General features: G+C 47.8%; 1 protein-coding gene across 2 annotated transcripts in view; it reads left to right on the top strand.

Annotated features, from left to right (window-relative positions):
• Positions 1-6629: 6629 nt before the first annotated feature.
• Positions 6630-11615, top strand: part of PLPPR1 (phospholipid phosphatase related 1) — a 144092-nt gene continuing 139106 nt past the window's right edge. For both annotated transcript variants that reach the window (XM_075411565.1, XM_075411564.1), the window contains exon 1: positions 6630-6937. The gene's annotated coding sequence lies outside the window, so the exon portion shown is untranslated. The remainder of the gene's footprint in view (positions 6938-11615) is intronic.

The following is an 11615-nucleotide window of genomic DNA, read 5'->3' as shown; positions in this document are numbered from 1 at the left end:
TAGCTTTGAGTGCTGAAATAGGATCTCACTGAGTATTAACATTACCTGAAGAGAAAGTGCAGTTCCACACATTTGTACAAGAATGAAAAAAACCTAATGTAAACTGAAAACACATGAAGATTACCGGGGAAAATCTTGCATAGCTTGGTTAGAAACCAGAAGCTAAAATCTAAGTCAGCAAAGTAAGACAGGCAAGCTAAATTACTGTGAGCTGATGCAAAAATACATAAATAGCAAGGTTACCAGTTTAACTAAATTGGTACATCTTCATGTAGGACAACCCCCCCTACTTCCGAGGTCTGCACCTCAGACAAATCTGAACCACTGCAGAGCAGACCTACTCACAGAAAATCAGGATGAGCCTCATTTGTTAGAGCGTTGAGACTGATTCTTACTCAAAAAACTAAGAAAGACTTGACAAGACCCTCAAGCTTTCACAGAGGTGCCCACATTTCTGAAATCTAACCACTAGACTGGAGAGCAAACAGCTGCGTGCTACACTGACTCATCCACTTACCTGTGAGCTAGACTGAGGATGTACTCTCCGCAGATTTGATACGGTCGTTCTGAAAGTATAAATTTGCTTATTTTGCTAATGCCTCTTCTCTTGTATAGAGATGTTACATTTTTGCTTGTTTGAACCTCCCTAAGTGCTCATGCCTAAGAACATGAAGAGCCTGTAGGCTTTTCTCCTGGCCAGCAACTGTTCAGGGCACTAAGTCTAGCAGAAGTTGTCTCATTTAGGAGGTTATACTCACTTCTCTTTAGTACGATGGATGATGTTCAGAAAGCTTGAAGAAATTAATACATGCCACCTCAACAAAGATAGAACTTCACCGAAGTCTAACTTGTAGCTCATGTCTGAGCAATTAATTGGTGAGATTTTTAAGCTGTGATGAAGAAGGTTTTGTCTCCATGACTGTCATACAGGTGAATTCCTTGTCCTTATTCCTGTCAAAAGATTTTTGTCTGTACTTCAAGTGGCCTCTTTAAGGCCCCAAGCAGGTAGGAAGCAAAGTACCAACCATCAATTTAAGGACTACACCCGCAAAAAGTAAGCACTATATATTTCTGAAACTGCCTGTAAATATTTTTTTGAGTCTTTCAAATGCTACGTGGAAAAGCAGGGTTTATTATCAAGATACTGGAGTATCAATTCCTGAAATAGTTCTTAGCCCTGAAATGGAAAACAGGTATTTGTGAATAACTCACTCTGCTTTCTCTGGTGGCTTGGTCTTTGTCACCCACTCCTGGACGAACAGGGGGCAGATGACTGCTGAGGTGTACATCAAACCCCTCGGGGCTTGTGTGGCATGTCCTAGCTCAGATGGACATGGACTCAGTAGGGGGAATTGCACAGCTGTCCTGGCATAGGAGGTTAATGGCCAGAAAGACTCAGAAAATGATGGCGAAGGAGGGATTAATGAGATAAATCTGCGCCTCTCTGAACATTGCATAAGCATGTGGAGAACTTTTTCCCATTGCTATTACTGTTTTTTCTGAATGTGCTGGCTGCTAGTGACCCGCACAGGAGAAATCGCATTGATCTGCGTGTTAGGGCAGGACTTACCCAGTGCCATTAACCACAGAAAACAAGCTGATGAGAAAAAAAAATCTAGACGTGTGCACATGCCAAAAAAATGAGTTTAAGCAATGTAAAATCTGAGTTCAAACATAGAGGGTCTGTCCTGATTTGTGGCTTTAAGCCAACAGATAAAAGGCAATGGAGAGAGCTAGGTTGCGGTATACATCTTGCTCACAGACATTGTGGACTGTTTGTCTGAAGTGCTGGCTTTAGGCACACAGCAGAAAAAATGCAGAGCATCTCCACTAAAGTGCAGATTCTGGTTTGTTCATTTCTTCCTATACAGTAATTACGAAATTGCTGTTACCCATATGGAGATAGTATCTTCTCTCTTATTAATAGCAAGATGCCAGAAGTGTCAGGAGGATGGGGCCAGACTCCTTTCAGTGGTGCCCAGCGAAAGGACAAGGGGCAATGGGCACAAACTGAAGCACAGGAAGTTCCGGCTGAACATGAGGAAGAACTTCTTCCCTCTGAGGGTGACGGAGCACTGGAACAGCTGCCCAGAGAGGTTGTGGAGTCTCCTTCTCTGGAGATCTTCAAGACCCGCCTGGACAAGGTCCTGTGCAGCCTGCTGTAGGTGACCCTGCTTCGGCATGGGGGTTGGACTAGATGATCCACAGAGGTCCCTTCCAACCCCTACCATTCTGTGATTCTGTGATCTGTTTAGTTAATTTAACAGATCTCTTTTATACCACACAGTATGATGCACTGTCACAAATAATTAGCAGAAAACTAAGAAAACTAAAAAAAACTCCAAACATTTGAGGCATATAAACTCTTCACATGTGCTAAGGAAACAGCTAAGCTACTACTGAAGCGTACTACCTGCCCACACCCACTCAGCTTGAGGTTGCCTGCCAGTACACTTCATTATGCAAGTGTAAATTGCTATCATAAAGCTACGAGACGATTTTCCCAAAATTAGGTGTATCACACCCCATAAGCAGTCTTTTGTGTGTGTGTAGATGTGTGTATATAGAGGTTTTTTTGCTAGAAACCATCAATCTGATACTGAAAAGCAAAAAGCTGTTTCCGCACTCCTTAAAGAGTGAATAATTTGGATTATTCCCTGCATCGCAGCGTGCATTGCTCATTGTATTCACACCCCTCTTGCTAGGCTGCTTTGTTCCCACTCCCCATGAATCTTCTCCACAGTGAAGACTTCTTCTGTGTCACTGGCAGCCAGAAGATTTTCATACCTGTGGTAGCAATATAACATATTAGAAATTGGTCTATTTTCTCTCTGTGGGCTTTAACTTGTACTTTAAGCTTCAATCCTTTCTTCTCAGATAAGAAACTGATCTTTGCATTTAGCCTACCGAGTGTTTAATGAGAAGTATCAGCTCCCATCATACCTCCCTGTGGCCCAAATAGTCCATCTTACAGGAGGTTTGGGTATGGCATCGTTTATGAGACTGGTCTTCCCCGAAGCTGGAGTGCCGTCATCTTACATTGGAGAAATAGACGGTACGTTTTCCTGCGGCTAATCAGCTATGCAGTGCCTAGCCTGCAAAGAGTGAGAGGAAATCCTTGATGCCTTTCTGCTGCTTTGTCTCCCCCCCCCCCAGGTCTTCTGCCTGTGAGCCCGTTGGTCCAACAGTGCCCAGCAAAAACCAGTCCTGACCCATTTCAGGACTTTGGCAATCTGACAGGTCACGCAGAATTAGTGATGAGAGGCTTCCTTGGGCGGCTGCTCGACTCCAGCGTATTTGGCACGCGCAGCTGAGATGGGAAGCCTCTGGGGCTGACTGCTGTGGAGACCAGCTTCGGCAGCTCTGCGGTCCAGCGCATGCCTGGCGTGGAGTTTCACGTCAGGGCAGGGATGCTGCCTCCTTCCTGCCCCCTCAGAAAGATCTTGTGTGTGATGGTGGCCTACTGAAGACCCCTCAGGTCTTACAGATACTGAGTTATCAATCTGTGGCCTAAGAAAGCTGTGTAAATCTGGATTTTAAGACACAGTAGTACTACAGCAGCGTGCCCTGCTATTGAGACTACGGCGACTGATGTACTTACAAATAAGTGCACTGGATTTTCAGTCAGAAACATCTGACACGGTAACAACTGGTATGGTTAAGTCTCCAGCTAGGGATGAGGGGTGTGTAATGTCGTTTCAAGATAGCAGGAGAAAACAAAACATAGTGAAAAGGAATCTCCCAAGCTCGAATTCACCAGCAACTCTGTAGCAGTCAGCCCCAGCTTTCCAGAGCGAGACCTGACTGACAAATTATCTAACTGCTGCCTGACCTGCCATCAGTGGGCATCTGCTTGACTTCAGGTGCTTTGCAGAGTTGTAGCCCAAATTGGTTTAGGCAGGCCTATGATTGGTAACCCATCACTGCTTCTTGACAAGCACTTAGCAAAGATGATTAAGTAAGTGCAGTGTTCTTAGACAGAATGTACTCAGTTAAAAAAATCCCTCATTAAGTCCCCAAAATATTTTTTGTTGTATTGGTAGCACACGTTGCAGCTCCATACCTTACACACAAATCCTACAAATGCAGTTTGCATATGCATGTTGTCATCTGCTTGCTCCATGCACAGATGGGTGTGGATGTGAATTAAGACGCAGCTGTTCAGGTCAGTGAAACACTTAAAAGTCTAACTGGATTCAAACAGCTTTGCAGAAAGTCTATCCTTTTTCACACTGAAGAGAGTATTGGGGCAAACCTATTGACAGACAGCAAGGCCTTATGTTGAAATCTTTTGCACTAAATACTGATGTGACTTTATCTGAAACCTTGTATGTATTTACAGTGATGTGAAAAAGGTCATACGAGGATGTCAAAGAGGTGTTTATGAATTAGAGGAATAAAGAAAAAGTGATGATTCTTTCTTCTTTTGAGGAAATCATCTCATGAAATTAGCAGCAAGCAAATGCATGCTAAACGCAGCAAACACTTTGGTTGTCACTATGAGCACCTTAATACAAGTTGTGATGAATAACATATGATTGTAGTAGGACTTCAGTAGATATCTCTCTCCTGATCAAGACATGAAGTTTCATTGTGTACAAAAGGGAAACTGCCTCCAAACCTGTATTTTGTGCTACACAAGCTCAGCTCTTAAAGGCTTATGGTGACACAGGTTGTTCTGAATCTCTGGATTGGATCTACCCAAACATTCAGGAAAGAAAACAGCATTGAATGTGTCCTGCAATACACCTGAGTGACTCACACTTCAAGAAGAGCCAGAATGTGAGATGTCTTATTGGGATTTCTTCTGGAAAGAGCAGAAACTACTACCAGGAGTTAAAAAAATCAGTAGAAAACAGCTATGTGAGTCCATGTGGGAAGTACACATGTAGTTGCAGTGAATGTCATTACACTCATTCTTCATGAAGGTTCACAGACTGCTGAATTACTGCAGTCTTGTCTTCCAGCTCTAACACTAGATGAAGGAGCTGACAGATATCCATGCCCTCCACTGAATTATCATTGATCGCAAACTAAAATTTTTTGCTTTTAGCAGTAAATAATGAATCATTCTTCTACAGCACACATCCTTACCTCTTTTTCTTTTTTCGCCTGCCGCAGAGAGCTGCACATAGAAAGCAGTACCTTGCCCACTGGATTTCACTAGCAAGTGCAGGCAGGTGTACTCCCAGCAAGCCGGGTGGACAGTTTTAACGCACTTTGGGTACCAGCTACACTCTGATTCAAAACACAGGTGTGTACCAAACTGTATGAAGAAGATGAATATTTATTTAAATTACCTGGCTAGGTATGCTTTTTCTGGGAAAGGAATGCATGCTGAAAATTGCTGAATTGGGCATCTCTAATAATCCCAGTCCAGACGTCTGGTGCTAAAACAAGGCACTTTCGTTGTTCTGAAGGCAGCACGCACTGTTGCAAGGTTGCATTTGTGTGGCTTTTGTGGGGTGTGGTAGAGTCCCCTGAGATGCAGGGTGCAGTTTGTGCGTGTTTACTATTTAGCAAGCACTCCTGGTAAAAGACGATTCTTGTTTACATTTCTCTGTTTGTTTTGTCTTTTGTTTGCTTGTTTTGTTCTCAAATGTTCCTCCTTATTAATATGTCTTCTGGAACTGCGTGGCCTACTTTAGGCTAAAAATAGCCCTTGTTGCTCCTGCTGTAGCTCCACTCAAGCCACACGACACCCACACTAGGAAAGAAAACCTCATGCCCTGATGAGTTCCCCTGAAACGGTGAGCAGGTCAGAAATCCATATGACCAGGAGGAACAAACAATCCTGCCTTCCTGCTCTGCTTCTGCTGGGCTCGGTGATGGTGCGAAGCCGGAGAGCAGCCCCAAGGCATGCCAGTGTTCTGGTTTCCCTCCACCTCCTCCACGTCCACCAAGGACGGTAGATGCCACTTGTCTTATAGAGACGTGAAAGAAATAAGGAAACTACGGGGATGCGAAGCTGCAACGATTATGTTTTCAGGTTGGTTCCCGAGTGGTCACTCTTCAATTCAACTCGATTGATCTTTTGGGTAAACGCCGGTCTTTTGGCATGATCGGACCAACGCTGCCCATGCTGTCGCGCTGCTTAAGCGAGCACGAACACACCTCCGTCACCCAGGCACCTCCAGTGGGCTGTGCCCGTGCTCCTCCAGTCTTACAAAGGAAAAGGGCTCTGGATACACAAATGTGTTTTCCTCTGCATTGCAGCACACAGAACTTCATACTTCTCAGCCTTCGGTGGGTAGCGTTACGCTCCTCGCCTGCCGGTGCCCCTCAGCCCACGCGGCCCGCGCTGCGTGCGCGCCAAGGGACCTCACCAGCCCGGGCAAGCCGTGGCTCCGCGCTCCTCCCCCGCGGCGCAGCGGCTCCCGCCCTCCCGCTGCTCCCTTCTCCCTGTGGCGGGGCCGGGCCAAGACCCCGGAGCTGCCCGCTCCCCACACAACAGCGGCTGGGGGCCGCCGGACCGCCCCCGGCCCCCGCCTGCCGAGCGCCCGACGGCGGGCAGCGGTGTCCCGGGGCCGGCGCGTCCCGGCGCTCCCTTCCGGCGCGGCCTGCGGCAGCGGGGAAAGCCCCGGCCCCACTCCCCGCTCCCCCCCGGCCCGCCCCGCCCCTCCCCTCCCGTCCCCGGCCGGCGCCTGTCTCCTCCCTCCGCTCCGCAGCCCGGGCGGGCGGCTTAGAGCCGGGTCCGGCGCCCGGCGGGGACGTTGCCGCGGAGGCTGTGCTGCGGGCCCCGGTAGGGAGGAGAAGGCGGCGGCCGGGGGCGAGGAAGACGAAGGAGGAGAAGGAGAAGAGGAGGAGGGAGGGCGCCCCGGCCCCCGCCCCGCTCTGCCGCGCCGAGGAGGAGGGCGGAGCGCGATGCCCGGCTGCGGGCGCTCCCCGCCTGGCCGCATGGAGACCGCCGCCCGTAGCGGGGCTGCCGCGACGCGGGGTGAGCCGGACCGGGTGGGCGCGGCGGGGCGGGTGGGAGCACCGGGCGAGCGGGGACCTCCGCTGCAGGGGTCCCTCGGCGACCCCCCCCGATGCGGGCCGGGGTCGGTGTCCCCGGGGGAGCCGGGTCGGTGGCGGGGCCGCGCGGTCTGCCTGCGGGCCGAGAGCGGGCGCGGAGAGGTCGGAGCTGGCGGGCGGCCCGGGGGAGAGGCTGCGCGGCGGGCGGGCTGCGTGCGGGGAGAAGGCGCCTTGGGGCAGAGATGCGAAAATGTCAGCGTCGGCAGCGAGCCTGTCGGGTCCGGCCGTGCGGAGGGACCCGGCCCCGAGCCGCTCCGCAGCGGCAGAAAACCCGTGTGGTGCCAAAAGGAAAGAAAAAAACCCGGCGGGCATTCCGACCAGCTGCCGTTTGTTGCTGGCAGGTAGCGCGGTGAGGTTTGCCGGCTGCCGCCCGAGGTGGTGCAGCCCTGCTGTTGATCCCTCTGGCTGAGCGCTGAAGAAATAAACGGGTGGGAGTAACGGTGCCGGTCCCACACGCGATGCGCCCGTCGAGGGGGCACGAAGGCTCCTGGGCAGAGCGGGGACGCGGGGTGGCATCCCCCTGGCCGCAGGTGGGACGGGTGCGGGAGGAACGGTGGAGGTCGTGGCTCTGTGCTCAGATTTCCGCCTGTTTCTAGCTGGGCACAAGGAAGGTGTTTTTTTTTGTGACCTTTCCGTTCTGTGCAGCGGGCTCTTGCGCTTCGCTTGGGAGAGGTTGCCGGAGGAGTTACGGCAGAAGGGCTGCTCAGCCTCAGCCGTTGAATTTCAGGATCCAGTTTAGTCCAAGGACATTGCTGGGGACCTCCCTCTTGTTTAAGTTCTCTCACTACTCTCAGCTGTGGTTTTTGGTTTGTTTTTTTTTTCGGGGGGGGGGAGCTATTTCGAAAAATAAAGACGGGTAAGACCCTAGGGGAAGTCTTTTCTGCGCGTGTCCGTGGGTAGCTTTGAATGTGCTGTGTAGGAGGAGAACCTGATCTGGAGGCTTGACAGAGGGGAGGAAAAAGGACAAAACTGAAAAGCATCAGCTAAGAATCTGTCAAGCACTGGGAGCTATGACAACAGTTCCCTACTACCTCCCCGTATTTATGTGTATTTTTCATTGCCAGCACTCACGTGGCATATCTCAATCTTGGCTTATGCTCACTCTGGGTGGAAAACCAGTGATGCTGAAAAACATGCTAAACCCACGTGTATCAACAAGGATGATACTCGGTGCTATTTCTCCTTTGATGGTGGATGTAAACTTGCTTCAGAATATGTAGACGTACTGGGCAAAACTGTGCTAGTTGTTGGTGCTTATTAACCTGTTTCAACACGTACAATAAAGCCTAGGCTTCTTTTTCTGACTGATGAGACGTCAGAGGAGAGAAAAAGCTGGTGGGGAACCGTATCCTTAATTCCTCAGCCATGCAGTCACATCTGTTCAGTTACAGAACCTTTTGCTGGGTCTGTAGTTGGAGACACATTTTGACTGAATTGAAAGAGAGTTCAGTAGCAGAAGAAGGAGATTTTTGAATTTGCAATTGTATCATAGCTGTCTTTTTCTTTTTTTTTTTTTTAATATTGTACCTTAATTTGCTTTGACAGCTTTGATCATCATGAAAAAAAATTCCTTTTTTTTCCTTTGCTCACTCTTCCCTGCCTCTTTGTTCAGTGGTAGGAGTCTAGATGCACTTTGTTGTTCTGATGGATATTTTTAAATTGGAAAACATTTCCATAGTTGTTACTTCATCAGATAGTATATCGAACTGATTAGCCTACTTTCTAGTGCTCTCATTTTTCTTAACAGTTTCTGCAGCCAAAAATACCTTGCAGTTCTGTAGATAATACAGCAGCACGGAGGAAGTGTGTTTTTCCAGTTGTGTTCAGGAGGACTGGTTGTGAATATGATTTTGACTTGGATTTTATTGTGGAATTGCCAGTTGTCATGGAACCGGGCCCCAAAGATATGCAAACTTCTCTAATGGAGAACAGCTACATATGATCAGTGCTTAAAAGAAACGTTATTTTTAATGCACTAATGCCAGCCTGCTTGTACTGGTTGGAGTTGTGGCGGAAGACTTTAAGTTGGTGACTTTTTAAAAGTGAGATCTGTCTTCAAGATGATTTTTCCCCATCATTGTTTCCTGAAAACAAAGGTAGAGCAAAGACAAATTCTGTAGTGCTGATGCCAGAAGCCTTTGCGAGCCTCTCTCTTCTCTCTGTAGTGGTTTACACCAGGCAAATCTGTAATACATGGTCAGTTCTCCGCTAGTTTTCAGACAAGTGTGCTGAAATCAGCTGTGTCACCCCGTTCAGAGAGACTGAACGGGGGGTTCAGGGTGGTTATTTCTTAGGAAGTGAGAGCACCCCTGCTCACAACAGCTTAGGTCTTGAAGCCTTTGCTTGGTTTTTAGTCCATTCTTTCCCAGTGAGATTCCTGTGTGAATTAAACAGGTTCTGTTTTGTGCTGTCAGCTTGGTTCACGGCTGGGAGGTTAGCTCTTCAGAGCTTGTGCGTGGTGTCTGTTGTGCTCTGACTGGGGGTCTGCAATGCTCTGTGCTTTGAATTTCCCAACTCTGGAGGAAATCCGTGCTCTTCAGGTATCCTGGCTTGATGTTACATTGAGTTCTGCAGACTTAGCACCATACGCTTCACAGGCCGTGTTTTCTTTCTTTCTTTTTGCATATTTCTTTCGTCTTTTTTTTTTTTTTTTTTTATCTTGATCACTGACAGAAAAGACTGGGTGCAAACATAGATCTGCAAACCCAGTTTTTCTCTGAAGAACACCGAGAGCTCTTGGGTTTTTTAATGGGTAGATGTTTGGATGGGTCATAAATAAAAAACTAATGACCAACACGTTTATTGCTACTAGTGTGTGAAATGAGTGCTGCAGCTTGCTCACATAACCTCTCTTATCTATTTAGGCACTGTGTGCTGTGTCTGCATATCCAGGGTGAAACTTGCTTTTCAGTCGTGCTTTTCAGAAGTGCTGGCTTGGCAGCAGCTGAGGGAGCAGTTGTGAGTGCCATTGTTGTTCACGATGCATGTCCTGATTCTGAAAATCTCATGCTTTTGTTAAAATCGTGCTGCCGTCAATGTCTATTGGATGGCATGAGCAAGGGTTGAAACAAGGAGGCTACAGAATCGGTAGCTACGCAGTAATCATTAGCTGGCATGTTAGCTATGGGGTCAACATTCACCCATTTCCTCCCTTCTTGGAAAACCGTCTCCACTGGTAGCCTGTACCCTGTGCACTGTCAAAACAGCGCTGAACACCCTGTCTGTGTTGTCAACAGTCGGACCTCCATGCAGTCAGTAGCTGTCTGAATCATGTGCAACAGTGACGGGGGCAATTGCACACGTTTGTGGGGAATGGAGGGCAGCGTCGTTTGTATGGTAATCTTTGCTGTGCTACCTTTTTTTTTCTAATCAAGTGGATTACAGTCTGTCCATCCTTTTGAAATACAAGAGAACTTTCCTTAACCCGTGGGTTTCTGTGTTTTATTTCAAAAGGGTTGAACTTTGCTAGTGCGGGGTGCAGGACATCCCATGACAGCGTCTGGTGTGTCTTGTGCTGCTGCCATCCTTTCTGGTTATAGTGAAAATCATACAGGAGTGACTGAGGACGTAATTCATCGGGAAGCGGTGGCCACAGGCAGGGGAGTGGGGACAGAATGGGCTTATACGTATAAGACAGTGTTTTGATCTGTGTTTCTGAAGGGTTTATTCTGCATTATTCTCGTATCTTAACCAGAGCAAGAATTAGCTTCAAGGCAGATCCATGCGCACAGATGTGCTAATCATTTATTTACCACATCCTCTAGGGATCTGAAGACCAGCATAAATGTAAAGGCATGTGCCGTTCAGTGCCAGCTAACGGAATTGTGTCTGCCAGATAGAGGTTTAAAGCTACCCATGGGCTTGGACATCCTTTTCATTTGGAGTAAGGTTTCTGCTTTTCTTGTTTTAAAGGTGTTCCTTTTATTCATGACAATATAGCGTGGTTATGGTGCCACACATCCTCTACTCCTGTTTAAATACCCTTGACAGTGCACTCCTCCTTTAATTTTTATTTTCTCTTTGTTGTGCTCTAGCAGGTGGAGGGCTGATTCTTTGCTCAGATGGCTCTTATGATTGATGACAAAGAGGGTTTGCAGAATTCATGGCAAATGTGTCTGAGACACTGACTCTTTTAATGGCTCTAAGCCACTACTACAATCGCAGAAAGTGGAAATGATTTTAAAATTGAACTCCGTACAATTGCAAAACCGAGTCTCATTCCTAAGCCTCTCTGAGAACAGATTCTTTAGAGGTCTTGAGGAACATGTCCAAATCTCATGCCTGGTGTCTCCGGCATAGAGTCTTCTCTGAGTGGACTTGAATGCCTGCTTAGAGTTTGTCAAAGCTGATGGGTTTCTAGAGAAACTGGGGGTTGGACACTCTGAGAAGAGCAGCCCTGTTCAGTAACTCAAATAGGAGCATGAGATTTCACCGTGAATTTTCATAGATGTTTCATGTGCTGCTTTTTACTGCCTTGCTGAAGCGCCAGTGAATTCAGAATCTTGCTTCACCATCCATCAGTTTAAATCAATCAAAAGGAGAGGAGGAGGAGAAAAAAATCCAACTTTGGTGGAAACACATATACTGCAAGAGGCAGTTGT

Source organism: Opisthocomus hoazin, chromosome Z (assembly GCF_030867145.1).
Source record: "Opisthocomus hoazin isolate bOpiHoa1 chromosome Z, bOpiHoa1.hap1, whole genome shotgun sequence".
Lineage (NCBI taxonomy): Eukaryota > Metazoa > Chordata > Aves > Opisthocomiformes > Opisthocomidae > Opisthocomus > Opisthocomus hoazin.
This window is presented reverse-complemented; position numbering and strand designations above follow the sequence as displayed.